At 39.9% G+C, this 14,320-nt stretch overlaps 1 protein-coding gene across 2 annotated transcripts in view; it reads left to right on the plus strand.

Annotated features, from left to right (window-relative positions):
- The window catches only part of CTXND1 (cortexin domain containing 1), a 34,861-nt gene that overhangs the window by 1,611 nt on the left and 18,930 nt on the right, over positions 1–14,320 (plus strand). The window contains exon 2 of one of the 2 annotated variants that reach the window (XM_030281403.4): positions 7,042–7,230. The exons of the other annotated variant lie outside the window; for it this stretch is intronic. The gene's annotated coding sequence lies outside the window, so the exon portion shown is untranslated. The remainder of the gene's footprint in view (positions 1–7,041; positions 7,231–14,320) is intronic. 2 annotated transcript variants of the gene reach the window in all.

Consider the following 14,320-nt stretch of genomic DNA (forward strand, 5'->3'; position numbering starts at 1 on the left):
CTAGCCATTGGTCTCTTCTAAAGGAGCACTAATGAAACTATTCTTTGGTTTTCCCACTTGGTATTTGTTTGTAAGTTGGGGTTTGTTTAGTTCTTGTGAAATATTCACATAATGAACTGAGAAATATTCCTCTGATAAATCTGTCATTTTAGTTTTGAGCAAAATTTGTAGCGTCACTAATTTGAAGGGATAATTCTCAAAAATTAGGCAAATAAAGTTCAGATTCTTTTAAAAGAGTTTTTGCAGAGATGCTGCTGCTGATGTGTGTAATGTTTAGTCCCAGGCATAGCTGATGAGACCAAAAAATACCCTGGAAGTTATGGCACCTTTTCACTCCCGTGCAACATGCGTGTCTTGGACTTTTTTCCATGGGATTAATGCTCAGGTGCAGAAAAGAGATATTTCCTCTGGCACTGCAGTCAAGAGAATTTTCTCCTTTTCCTCTAAGAGAAGCCTTGTGACATATGCTGTTATTGAGTTGCAATTGCTAAGATAATGCAAAATTAATAAGTGATGATTAGTCTTCATTAGCAGTACAACTTTGAAGATGGACAAATCTACAAGGAGGGTGGATCACATCTGAATCTGATCTGCTCCCCTCCTCCCTTTCTCTCCAACCCCTACTTCTCCCCTTCTGTTTATGAGCCTCTGATAGGTGCTATATTTGCTGTCATTTAAAGATCTGAACCTAAGATCAGTGCAATTTTTCCAGTCACAGGTTCACAATCCATGTGTGCCTCATCTGCTCCTGTTTCCTCCATCAAGATTTCCAGCAAAGCCAGTAACAAACTTGGAAAATATGTGAATTTATTATATGAGATCTCTGACTGAGCATTATAAAGCTGGTGTTAGTATTTCTGTCATGGGGAAAGAGCAGGGATTTTGCCTGTAACTAAAACATGCTCAGAACACACAGTTTTGATGATATTATCATCAGATATTTTCAGGTAAACTAACTCCAGTAATTTAACAAGCTATTGTTTTCAAATTATTTCCTCTGAGGTACAAAACAGGGGAGGGAAAGAAATGCAAAGAAGGAGTTGGATGTTGGAAAGTCACTGGATTCATAAGGAGAATCACAAGACAAAAAGGAAGATTATGTCTGGTTTTATGCTTTCATGCAATTCTGAGTCTTTAATCAAAATGTGTTTCCTGAACTGGAACCTCAAAATTATTTGCCAAATATTATTGTTAATGTCAAATGTGAAATGGAGAACATTAGGTATAAAATCTAATTTCCCAGCCTAGAATAAGCATATTAGTAAAGATTATGTTTTCACCTCATCATTTCTGTAAGCAACCCTGGCAGGAACCTTGCCTCAGAAGTCAAGTTCACTTTATTGCATTGCAGCCTGAGAGAGAAACACACAAAGGGAAGTTTACTAATTTTGTCCTACATTGCCAGTAATGAGCTGCAAGTCAATTTAATTAATGAAGAGTAGCTGCTCAACATTTGTAATCACCTGAATTACTTTAATTGCATCACTGTATTTCTACCCGTTTTTGACGTGTAGAGGCACGGACAGATTTCCCTGACAGTAAGAAATACTACAGCCATTTAAGTAACAGAGGCAAAACTTCCAGTACAAAACTGGATAAAAGAATATACAGTGGGTGGATAAACATGCTGCATAATTTCAAAGCCCAGTGGAAGTGTGTGTCACTGTTGCACCAGGAAGCAATGGCACAGACATGTCACATTAAAAGACACGACATTCAGCACGTTCTCAAAAAGATAAGTTTAGCTGTGTTTGTACAAGAGCAGGGAATTTTTGTACCATGTTTAGTAGAACTGTCATGTTTATAAAGAAATACATCTTACAGCTAGTGACTTCCAAAATGTGCCACATACATAGTCAATACTTTCTGACTACAAAAGGAAGGACATTTTCTTCCTTTCTTGTTTTTCAAGGGTAGGCTTTTTGATGGCGTCAACTACTTAGATATGCTGCATAGTAATTATTTTATTCATATGTATGAAAGAAAATCTCTTAGAATCTTCATTATACTTATCTGCTGTGAGCATCAAGATTGAATTTAACTGGGATTTTCAGATATATGCTTAGACAGTCCATTTTCAACAACAAAATGAATATGCTATTATTTTCCACTATCACTTCTTTCCAAGGGCAATTACTTAATATTCTGTAATAGCTACAGTTTAGGATACTTCATTTGCCACAGTAACTCTCCTCACTTTCCACACCCACACAAACCCCAGAACCTAGTGTGAGTAAAGCAGCAGTGCAGTAGCATTCAAGGAGGATTAAAGGACTAAGATTGAGTACTTCCTAAAGCCTGCAGCCTGAGCTGTCATTTAAAACAGGAGCAAAAGTGATGTACCTGCCTTTCCCAAGTGCTATTCAAAAGGTGTAGATATGCACACAAAAACCATGCAGAATTAGAAAGATCACACGCTATGTTTGGCAAAGTATCTTCAAAGTGCACCTGGTAAGGCAGGGCGACCTTCAGAAAGTGCAGAAGAGCTGGCCCACAATTCTGTCACCTTCTGCATCTATTCCTTAAAGCTTTAGGCAAGAATTCTGGCATTTGGCTTTTTGGAGGATAATTCAGGACACTGAACCTTAAAAGGAGGCTATGGAAATCTGTATTCTAACAAACTTAGTCATGAGAAACAAACTGCAAATCAGCATCTGATTTTCAGTGAAACATCTGGAAGAAACTCCAAATGCCATGTGCTCAGCTCTGAATCTTCACGAGTTCATGGAACCTTTAATGAACTTTTCTTTCCTCTTGGACAGAAATACAAAGGAAAGAGTGTGTGAACTAAACAAGGGTTTGCCTGAATGATGGCTGCAGAGACACACACCTCTTCCCAGCATTATTTTAGCATTTGAGTTTCAAATTTATTTCATCCAGCCCTGGGGAGACTAAGCCTCTGGGGATCCTATTCATGACACTCAGAATTCATAGTCATCAGCCAGAGAGATTCCTAGACAGGAGGAGCATTGTATCCCCCAGTGTCAGTCAGGACTTTGTTCAGAGGGAAAGATGAGGAAATGAGACAGAAGGTTGCTGAAAACACAGATGCTCACATTTCTTCTGCTAGAAACAGGGAATGATTTATTTCTTTTTATCATAAATCACAGGTTTTCCTTCAAGGCTTTGCTTTAGACTTTCAACCAGTGCTGATGGTTGTAAAGAATCACATGCCCAAGCAAATCTAAACTACCTGGTGGAAAAGCCTTCCATTTCTCTCCCTGCCCCATCTGATTGATTTCATGATTACTGGAGAATTTGCAACTGCTTCACACATTTAGTTTGTCTGATAAACTGGTCCAAGGCAGCTGATGTCGCTCATCCAATTTTGTTTCCATATTCAAATTCAAGCTCCCATTCTCTCTGTCAGCATCACCAATATATCTATGACTTCTTACCAAATAACCATATCACACCATATGCTGTGGAATTGTTTTCGATTTTCACCGGTTTAGTTTAGAATTCAGCCCTCAGTCTGAGCATAATTCAGCTGGGAGGAGATCAATTCTAGAATCACAGAGTGCTTTGGGTTGGAAGGGGCCTGAAAGCTCATCCCATTCCAACTCCCTGCCATGGGCAAGGAACCTTCACTAGACCAGGATGCTCAGAACTCCATCCAGCCTCTCCTAGAACACTTCCAGGGAAATGATTCTTAAAAAGCCTGGTGACAGCCATGAGCCAAAAGCCTCCTCAGATACTATGGAAAATAGTGGGAATTAAAAGAAGAGGAAACCTCAGCTACCAACACAGAGGGAGCCAATTTTTATCAGTAAGATCTTGTCAGGAAAGTGTCTCCCATTATTAGAAGTCCAAATAATAAGTAATAATTGTTCAAAGTCAAGAAACTTAAGGTAACAAAACCAAAAAGACTGAACTCTGAAAAAATAAACATTGCATTCATTTTGTCTTCCATTTTGGGGTATTCTTAAGGATTTATGCTTCAAAGCTTTCATCTTCAAGCACATGAGAGCATTATAAAATAAAGAATTTTATATCCTTGCACAGTAACCTCAGCAGAGCTTCAAAAGCATCACCACATATGAAAATTGCACGAGGTTAAAATTTAGGTAATCCCTATATTGAGAAACACAACTTTACAAAACATTACTTGCTTCTGGTTTGTTTTTATTTTTCACAACATTACATAGCCATCTTTGTGTCATACAGCCAGTAGAAATGTTTCCCAGAGAGAGAAATCGAGAGATTTTCTACCATCTGCATCAGCAAACCCCCAGAAAATGGTGTTTTCTGGATTATACTCTGCCTCTGAGTTCACTGTAGCAGCACTGCAGTTTTGCAAGTTGCAAGCAAAAGGCAGCCAGAAAGGAAATACCCAAGTAAAGCTGATCCAATTCTTGTTCAGCTGCAAAAGTATTCAGAAATATCTCTCCTTACTCTTTTCATGTGCTATATTTGGTCAGCACACTGAAGTTGACTTGCATTATATTCTCTCCCATTCAGAGCCTGTCACACCATTACAGCACTGACTGTTCCCATCTCCATCTCACTATGGGTATTCTCTGGGAAGAAGCAGATTCTGCTCTTTGGAAACACCTGCTTTCACTTCATATCACTTTCCTTCTGCCACATCTTAGTAATGAGCTCTTTTAAGAATTGCCTGGAGAATGGGAACAGGTTGGTAACAGCAAGGGGAAAAAAAAACAACAAAAAAAACAAACCCAGAATTGCATCTGTGAAGGAGGTTTTCCCCAGCTGCCTTCTGCTTTGGGTCTTGCTCCCATGGAAGGCAGTGAGGAGACTCCCACTGACTCTGCATCAGAACCTAAAAGACTTCTCTGGGAGGTATATTGGGAGTATTTTTGGTGATGTTTATGATGCAGAAAAAAAGAGGTGCAGGAGCTCGTGACCTTGCAAACCCTGGCCATGGTGAGCAGCCCCTCCTGGGCAAACACCCAGCACCCCTCAGGGCCTTTATTTGCCACACACATTAAACATTCATAGCTGGGCTGTTATAGACAATAAAGTTTTGTTCCTTCCTCTTGTTTTCTAATGTTGTCTTGACTTAAATTATGTACAAAACAAAGGAAATAATATTTTAGAAGAGGAATGAAAGCATAATACAGGCACAAATAAAATTTGGTTACAGACAGAATTAAAGTAGTAGAGTAATTTTTCTTATGACAAAATACTGCACCTGAGGAGGGTGTTTTGTATAAGACTCCATAGCTTGGGATTTGATTTAAAAAGCCTTTTGGACACTCTTAGATTTCAAAATGTAGAGAAAACTAGATAGGGAATGTGTCTCTTTTTATATATTCAAAGCATTTCCTTCATATAATCCTTGTAAAACCGAGATTTTGGTGAGGAATAATAAGTGCATACAAATGAAGCAGATTCTCTGAAAGAAGCAAAACCAAAAAAAAAAAAAAAAAAAGAAAAGAAAAAAAAACCCAAATAAATCAAGATCTGGAAAGAAAATGCAAGCAGAATATATTCCACAGTAAGTTTCCTTAAGCAATATTTAGTGCTAGGCATTTCTGTCTCTAATGTAAGAGCAAAAGCAGCAGGTCCCAGCTGGGTACACCTGTCTCTCTTGACGAAGCAGCTGAACATTTCAGCAAGCAGCCAAGGAAGGGGTATGTTCATGTCCTGCTTCATTTCAAGCTGCTGGACAGACTTGTACAGCAACCTGTCAGGGTTGCTGACATCAGTATTTGTCTCCAAAACCTGCCTGTGACACTGGGATTGACTTAAAAGGACACTCTGGAGCTGTTAGGAAGCACAGTCTGCACAGGAACCACCACTGTCTGTAAGAGGTTGAGTAGGGGTAAAATACAGAGAGGGCATTTAATTTATAATTGTGTACAAGTACACACACAAAGAGATGCAAACCTTAGGGCTCATTTTGGGGTTTTCACCAGCTGCTCACTAAAAAGGGCTGCTAAGAAGGACTTGAGAGCCACTGGAGCCCACAAACACAAGGTTTTTGTAGTGTTTGTCTGTGTTATGAAGACAATATACTAAGTTGCTCATGAAACAAAATAAGTGCTTTTCTATTCTCTTTTTCATTTTTAACACTCTGAGTTTCCTTCCCTGAGCCTGTAGACCTGAAGGAATAACACCCTACAAGCACTGCTCCCTGCCCCTGCCCGTGGGCACAGATTAAATACAGCAGAGATGGAGCTAAACGTGCTGCCTGACCCTACAGAACAGCTTTCTGCTTCCCCTGCACCTGGGATCTTGCTTTAAAAGTCATGCTATGCTTTCATGTGATATTTAATCAGTCACCATCCATAAGAAAACACCTCACCTGACTGCTGGGCTTTTTTTTTCCCTTGTGGTTATCATTCAAGTGTCCTTCTACTGATTGTGGAATAAACTCTTCTGTGGTGCTTGCCTGGGTTCCAAATGTCTGGACATGTTGCATGGGTGGTAGGTGAAACTTCTCAGCCTACACATTGCAAACACAAGGGATCAGTCTCACCCTTTGCCCTGCAGTTACCATTGCTGTCATAGCAACTTGGCCCCATATATTCAAAGTTTAAGTGTGTTTGTAAGCCTGCTGCCCTCAAAACCATTTCTGTGTGCTCCAGTGACTTCACTGGGCAGCTTGGCAGCAGAGTGCCATGCTGAATTCTCCTCAGTTAAAATTCACAGGAGTTATAGTTTAACACTGAAAGGAACAGACTGGTTGTGTAGGAGAACCACAGGAGCAACCAACCTAGGCTGAGGTTTTTTATGAACTCTGATTTAGTGATTTAAATTTATTTTGTTTTCTGAGATGGTCTAGAGCTCATAGGCAGTGTATTACTCTGTCTTGGCTGACAAGAGGCAACTTCTGAAGATGAATGACCTTGGTTTCTTGCTGTCTTGGAAACATAATAATAACCCTACCACACTGGAAGTAACACTTTTCATTGGAGTTCCCTACCCCATCTGCAGTTATGGCCATGTTATGTACTGTGCCACAGTAATAACAGAAACACATCAACATGGACCTTGCTGCAAATGGCTTTAGCAGAGCTTTGAAAGCCATTTCTTCAGGTGAATGAAGTAAAGAGTAAAACCTTTCATCTCCAGGAACGTGTGAGACTTTCCAGTGCACTTCGAAGCTTGGCCAGCTGGAAGCAGGAGCCGTAGCAAAGTGCTGTGGAGCCTGTTTGGAAGCTGACTCCAGCACAGGAATTGAAATAAATGAATTTGGCACCTAAAAGAAGGTTTTGTGGAGTCAACGCTTTCTAAGCAGAGGACAGAGAGAGATTTGGCAAGGTTGGTGCATACATTATTGACATTTTAATGTCACAAAGGGGTAATCCCAGGTCTAACTCTGAGCCAGCTGAACTTGTCGTGGTCTTGAAGCCCATCCTGCTCAGGTGTAGGGCTGAAGTGATGCTGAAGTGACAGCCTGGGTGTGCAGGGGAGTGCTAGACACTGTCAGAAAACACACAAATGCAGAATAAATCCTTTTTGTACCTGTGATTTTCTGCATTCGCTACTACCCACCCACCAAAGATAAAGCTTTTATGCTGATAGTTGTCAGAGAAAGAGCATGAGAATGTTGATAAAATAAATAATCTAAGCCTGCTTTTGGTTGTTCAAACCAAAACACTTTTTAAAAGGAATCTTTCCGAAATGGAAATCAATGATGGTTGGCATCATTCTCAGAACATTGCCTTGGGACACTGAAGTGCACAAATGCTTTGCTGATATTTTGGACACAGTGCAGAAGAATTTTCCAAGTGATTTTCCATCTCCCAGGAAAAAAATATTGTATTTTCCTATTTGCATTTGGACAACTATTTGTATCTTAAAGCAAGTATCTGCAAAATGTTCATGCCTGCAGCATTTTTAAAATTAATAGCAGAGAAGGAAATAACACTGGCTGTCTAGCAGATTTTTTTCTGTTGGATTTGGTAAGAACGGGATACTCTGTGTAAAGAAAGTCTTGCTTCCTTATTTGCTTAGAGATCAGAACCGTTGTCTTTAGCTTTCTTTTCTCCTGACAATTTGTTCCTGTAATCTCCTTATGTTCCTACATTAAAACCTTTGGCTGAATTGAGAGGTAGATTTACTGAGAATTTAAGCTACACATTAGTAAACATAACAGGAGGCAATGGAACAAGTCACCCACAAAGAGAGAAAACAGTGAAAAACAGTGAAAAACAGTGAAAAACAGTGAAAAACAGGAATCTGTGCTGCCTCACCTACTTTTTATTCATTCTTAAAAAAAAAAAAAAAGTTTCCTGCAACATCTTTCTTCCTACATTTGCAAGTTACATCTGCTCACAGAAAGTCCATGATATGCAGAATAGTTTGCACCATGGTTAGGTCTGTTCTAAGGAGATAATAATGGATTTTAACCAGGGGCAAGCACAGGACCTGTGTCAGGAGGAACCAAGAGTCTGAGCACATCCAGGGGAGCCAAGTGGCAGGATTTGAGATGGGCTCAGTGACCTTTTCTGGGGGCACATAGAGCTCCTCAAATGGCTCAGCATCAGCTGAAAGCATCTGCTCCAAGTGGAAGGTGTGTGGTGGTACAAAACCCACCTCAAAAATCACAGAGCAGGGGATCCCAGCTCACCCTGCTCAGGGATGGGGGAGCAGAGGCAGAGGAGCTCTGGGAACCTCTCCAAGAGCATTGCCAGCACTGTTCCTCTAGAAAGCTCCTGCTCCATAACCAGCACAGCAAATACTTCAAATCTGTTTTCTGCAAGAAAGTCAGGACTGCCTCACCCAGAGCTAGAGCAGCACCAAGGTGCTCAGTTCTTCAGGGAGGAAGAGGCTTGTGGAAGGAATAATTCTAAAGCACCAAACCAGTATCAAAGTATCAAACAAACCTCCTTGGCTAGGACAATTTCCTTGCTTTTCCCCCTCTTCCCCACATGATCCAACAAAGTGTCTCACCCCTCGACTGTCTGGGAAATGTGATAAGTTTGATCAGGAAAAGAAAAATTTCTCCCCCAGCTCTATTAAATTCTGTGGGTGCCCTGAGAGAAGATGATCTTTGGACAGCAGCAGAATATATGATTGCAAGCAGACAGTAATTTTATTACACAACTGCCCAACAGCACATCTCTGAAATATTTTGAAGTTCTATGGCATAGAGAAAGTCAGCATTTTTTAAAGCAGTTTAAACCATAAAACAGAGGAGTAACCAGCAGGGGAAAATAAGAATGGCTGTTCCTTCAGAATTTTTGAGTGATTAGACTAATTTTCAACCTTTCTTGTATATGATCTATTATTTAATCTCCCACCTTACTTCATAGCAGCAAACAACAGTCTATTTTAAACCTCTGTTTTTCCTCCATTATTAAAGCATTACTCTCTAAAAGAATGGATTTTTGCAAAATGTTAAGAGGAAGAAGAAAGCAGGAGCAGCTCCAAAAAAGGTTCAGATGGCTGTGCCAGTCCTGCTGCTGTGCCATGTCACTGCTGCTGTCAAGAATATTCCTCACCTTGAAAGCCAAATCAAAGAGAATTTTAAAATAAGGAATAAAATTAGAAGATCAAACATGTGAGGTAAGGAAAGTGGAATCTGGTCCAGCACTTACTATATTCTTTCCCATATTTGTATTATCATGAATAAAAATCAGTAAATGCTCTAACTGCAATTTATGTCAGAGTAAAAAGGAGAGGAACAATCAAGTTTCTACAATATTTCACTTTTTCATGTAACATGGGCTAACTACTGCTTTTTTTCCCCACTTGATCTTTTTTTAAGGTTATCTTAAAGAGTTTCCTCCCTCTTTATATGAAAGGATGAATTCTATTTCTAAACAGATTTGCTCAGCAAAATTTTCTGATTTCTGTTCTTCCAGTTTCTTCTCAGGGTATTAGCACTTTCTTTTTTTTTCCCCACACAGCTCTTGCTAATATAAACTTGCATTAACATGTTGCTTACTGGGCCCATAAAAAAAAATTAACATCCAGGGTGTTAAATAACTACTGAAGGTCTTGTAAAAATACATCTAGCAGGCAAGAATGTCTTTGAATGAATAATAATCAAATCAAAATAGCGAAGATTATTCCATACACCTCTTTCTTTTAGATATTTTTTAGATCTCCATAACATTCTGAGAATCTGTGCTTAAAACATTGGTGTGAATACAGAGCAGAAAATCCAAAGTCATTTACTTCCAATCCTTCTCAAAAATACTCTGCATTTGCTTGTACAGCAGAACAGCTCTGGGGATGCTGAAAGGGTGCTGTGAAAATCACTGCCCCGTAAAGTCCTTGCTGGCTACTGTTTAGAAAAGGAATTTGTGAAGGAATAAAAGCACTTTTTCACCAGGTTACAAAAAAGGAGAAGGAAGAAATAGTTTCCAGTTGCTGGAACTAAAAAAGACAAGGAAGTGCAAGTGCATGCAAAGAGGGAAAACCACAATTCTCCTTTGCAAAAAGGAAGAAATGATGTGTAAAAGGCATTCAAGAAAATACTTCTACCCCAGTCACAGGAAAGATTTGTGTATGATCAACTTCTGTTTGCTGCAGAGCAGTTGCCAACGTATTTTCATGTAAGCTGAAGTTGTTTTCCCTGCTTGAGTGGCATAGCAATAATAAATACATTTATTATTCATTAAATGCCTTCAAAATATTTTAATATGCCTCAGCATTTCCAAGGTGTTCAAATCACAGCAGTAAAACACCCCACTCACATAATTTGCTGCCTTAACCACTGAATATTACAGTTTGTAGTTTAAAGTTCCTGAGTGCACATTGTCAGACTGAGTGGAGAATCACTTTCGGTATCTGGAGTCAAACACCTAAAAAGAAGTTTTCCTCTTAAAAATTCCACTCCATCCACCCCCCCCCCCCCAAAAGAAAGCTGCCATTATACACAATTCAATTCTTCCATATTTTAAAACAGGTTTCATAAAATTCACCAAGTTCAGAGATTGTCAAATGAGGAAAACGATGTTTTTAAGGTAAAGGTAGACCAATAGATAGGTGCATGTATTGTTTGTGTGATTTAGTTTGATTGTTTCTTTTCTGCTCACAAAAACACCCCACCAACCAAAAAAAACCCACCCCCCAAAAAAAAAAAAAAAACAACCCAAGTCCTGCCCCCCAAACAAACAAAACCAAAAAACCAACCAAACAAAAAAACAGGAAAGGAATCAAGATTTAGTCTTATGGTTTTCTTCACTTGCTGTTTGGAAGAAAGACTTCAGTGACCACAAGGTCCCAGCCTAGATCTGCATGATGGAGAGCTCTGCATAGAATTTCCTGAGTGCCACTGCACACCAAAGCAGATGGAAGGTGATTTATGGTCTTTGTTGTTTATGGGGATAAAGGAGCAGAGAATCATGCCTAGATCACTGTGTCCCAAATAATTCCTTAAGGTTATCAAGTTTGCACAGCTCTGTCTTATGTTAAGTTTATGCTGGAAAAAGAAGAATAAATCAAAATAAGAGGAAGTGAACCACTGAAGCAGAATGCACAGGGAATGTACCAAAGCACATAGTGCTTATTTATCTACAGCTGAACCACATCAACCAGGGAGAAGTTTTATTCCCAGCCACTGCTCAGAGCTCCCAGTAAAACACTCCCAGATTATATTATTGTCACCAAGTCCAGCATTTGGTGAACTTTATCTACAATTAGAGCCTGGCAACATGCAGGCCATAAGCAAAAAAATCTGAAAGCTAAATAGCTTTTCTTCTTAATAGATTAGCACTTGAAACATCTAACTGCAGTTACCAGTGTTGTGTCCTGTGAGACACAAAGAGGGAAATCCTTCAGCAGAGCCATGAGGTGCTCAGCCCTCTCAGCAGCCTGCAGATGCCTGCTGCCATTCTTGGAAAGGGTTCAGAGGCACTGCAGACATGAGCCTAACATGACTGGAGCTGGCAGAAGCCTCTCTACCAAGATGCAAAAGAAGGCTAAAAATGAGCATATGTTGGTGTTACTTCCTGCATGTCTCCCAGGTAAGAATGTGGAACTCCAGGTATGCAGGGGATGCTTCCCAGAGGTTTGGGAGACTGATTCTGACAGTGACAGAACTGCCTCTCATGAACTTCAGCACATCCCAGGGGCCAAGGCAGTTTTTGTCATTTGCTAACATCACTGCAGCTTGAAACTTAAAATGGAGCTTGTTACAACCCTGGCCAATGACTTCTCACAGGGAATTCTCTTTTTGCTACAAGAACTCTTGCTTTCATATTAACAAAGTCAGGCATTGACAAATCTCCTGTGCTTTAGGGCAAATGCTGCTGCAGGGTTATGTGAGGCTGTGGTCTCAGTCAATGTGGTGTGGGATTTACCATTCCGTTCCAAAATGAAAATGTGCAATTAAATGCTCTTGAAAATATCCTGTGCTAGGAAGAAAAGCCTTCCAAAATAGATTTTTATCTACTTGGTCCAAGTCCATAGTTCTTTAATATTTCTGTAAGAAGTAATGGTTTTGTCCTGCAAGACAAATACCCATTGATTTGAGTTTCTAATGACATGATTTGAGTTGCTAGGTCAGGCTACCTATATATTTGTTTAATTAATTTTTCTGACCTTCCTTCCATTTAATACTTGGGATGAAAAACTTACATTTAGCAGCTGTGTGGATGTTAGTCTGAAGCACCCATGATGTCAAAGGCTTTGTATTCATATCCAAGTTATTTTGAGCCATTTAAAAAATAATATGCACAGATTTGCGGTATTTTTTTTTTTAGCTCAATCTTATATCACTTATCACATGGATTAAAATTAATTCATACAAATTAACCTGCAGGAAAGAGATGGTTACTGTTTCTTGAGATACGAGGAAAACATCTGAATTCCAGGGAGGATTCCAGACAAATGCATTAATTTTTAAAGTTGAAAAGTTCCTGCCTACTTTAATTAGCAATGCTTCAATTTTCTGCCTTAACATTCAATAATAAAGGTGGAGACTGGGAGAATTGCCATGTCCAGTACAGAGCAATGTGCAGGCAATTCCAGGTGCCATCCAGCAAGCCCAGCACATACCTTAAATCTGACAGTATTAGCTGGACTTAGGTTAAATGTCACAGGCATAGGAATAAATTGGTTCCTGAATGCTTCCTAGAAACCCCTGTTCTCGTTCAACTCTTAGCTCAGCTGGGTTGAGCAGGGTGCTGATGAGACCAAGGCTGTGGGCTCAACCCCCATGTGGACCCTTTACTAAGAGCCAGACTCAATAATCCTCATGGGTCCCCTCCAGCTCAGAGCATTCAGGGAATCTGTGAAGTGTTAAGCAAATCTACAAGAAATTAGGAACCTAAATGCAATTACATACGCTGTCCTCACTGCTTTATTCTCAGGTCTGCCTTCAGTACCTCTTTAAAGCCAGGCATGTGCTTAAATCCTTGCATGAAAACTGCATTCAGACAAGTGATCTGAAATTAAAGTATCAGCCAAGCTCTTGTATATTTGCAAATCAAATTTATTTTGACAACAGGTTAACATAAGACACAGATGAGACACAGAGCCTAGGGCAAGATGGGTTGTGTGATTTAATGCTCTGCAATTAAAGACAAGGCTGCCTTTCAAATGTGAGTGCTCAGGTTCTGCCAGGACTCTGCTGCCTGCACACCTGCCAGTGAACTGGAGCAGTTGCCATGCTACTTCTTGGAAAATATTTATTAAGCCAGTGATTTATTTCATCTATTTAAAGAAGGTGGAATAAAACATTGGGCTGGCCATAATGATTATGCTGTTGTTATTTCTTTTTTAATTAATATTGAACAACCTGTACTGCAGCCAACTTCAAGACACTTCAGAATTGCAATCCTCATTCTCTGGCTGGAGAATAAAAGCCTTGGTAGAATAAATAATGTTTTCATTCTAGGACCCTACAGAAAACTATTTTTCCTAGTATCTTCCTTGCACAAAGAAGAAGAGAGTCTTGATTTTCTTACCTCATCTTACAAGGAAAACACTCACATTTTCCCCCCACCTTCTCTGAGATATGAAATATAGAACTCAGAAACAGATGCAGTCCCAGCTCTGAAGTTCCAACAGAGGAGGAAACCAGTTCCTGTCTCACCATGCTTCTTTAACTCAATGCAATATTTACCAGGATAGAGCCGGGTATGGTCCCTCACCCTGCTGGCCTGGGATAAATGATTTTTTTCCACCTGTCCATCCCAAACCCTCTGTCCCCTCCCCTCCCTGCAGTTTGCTGGTGTGGCTGATCCTGTGCTTTCTCCCAGGCCTGCTCTGGGTTATTAAGGGGGAATTTTATTTACACATTCAAACTGAAGCCACACAGAGTTTTATATCAGAGATTTGCCATTGGGGGAGGGGGAAAGAAATAAAGAAAAGAACAGCTGGGCACAATGCCCCCAGCTCAGCATGTCTGACCACCAGTCTCTGCTTACTTCTTGAAGCTGAACATTGTATTATC

This window comes from Taeniopygia guttata, chromosome 10, assembly GCF_048771995.1.
Source record: "Taeniopygia guttata chromosome 10, bTaeGut7.mat, whole genome shotgun sequence".
Lineage (NCBI taxonomy): Eukaryota > Metazoa > Chordata > Aves > Passeriformes > Estrildidae > Taeniopygia > Taeniopygia guttata.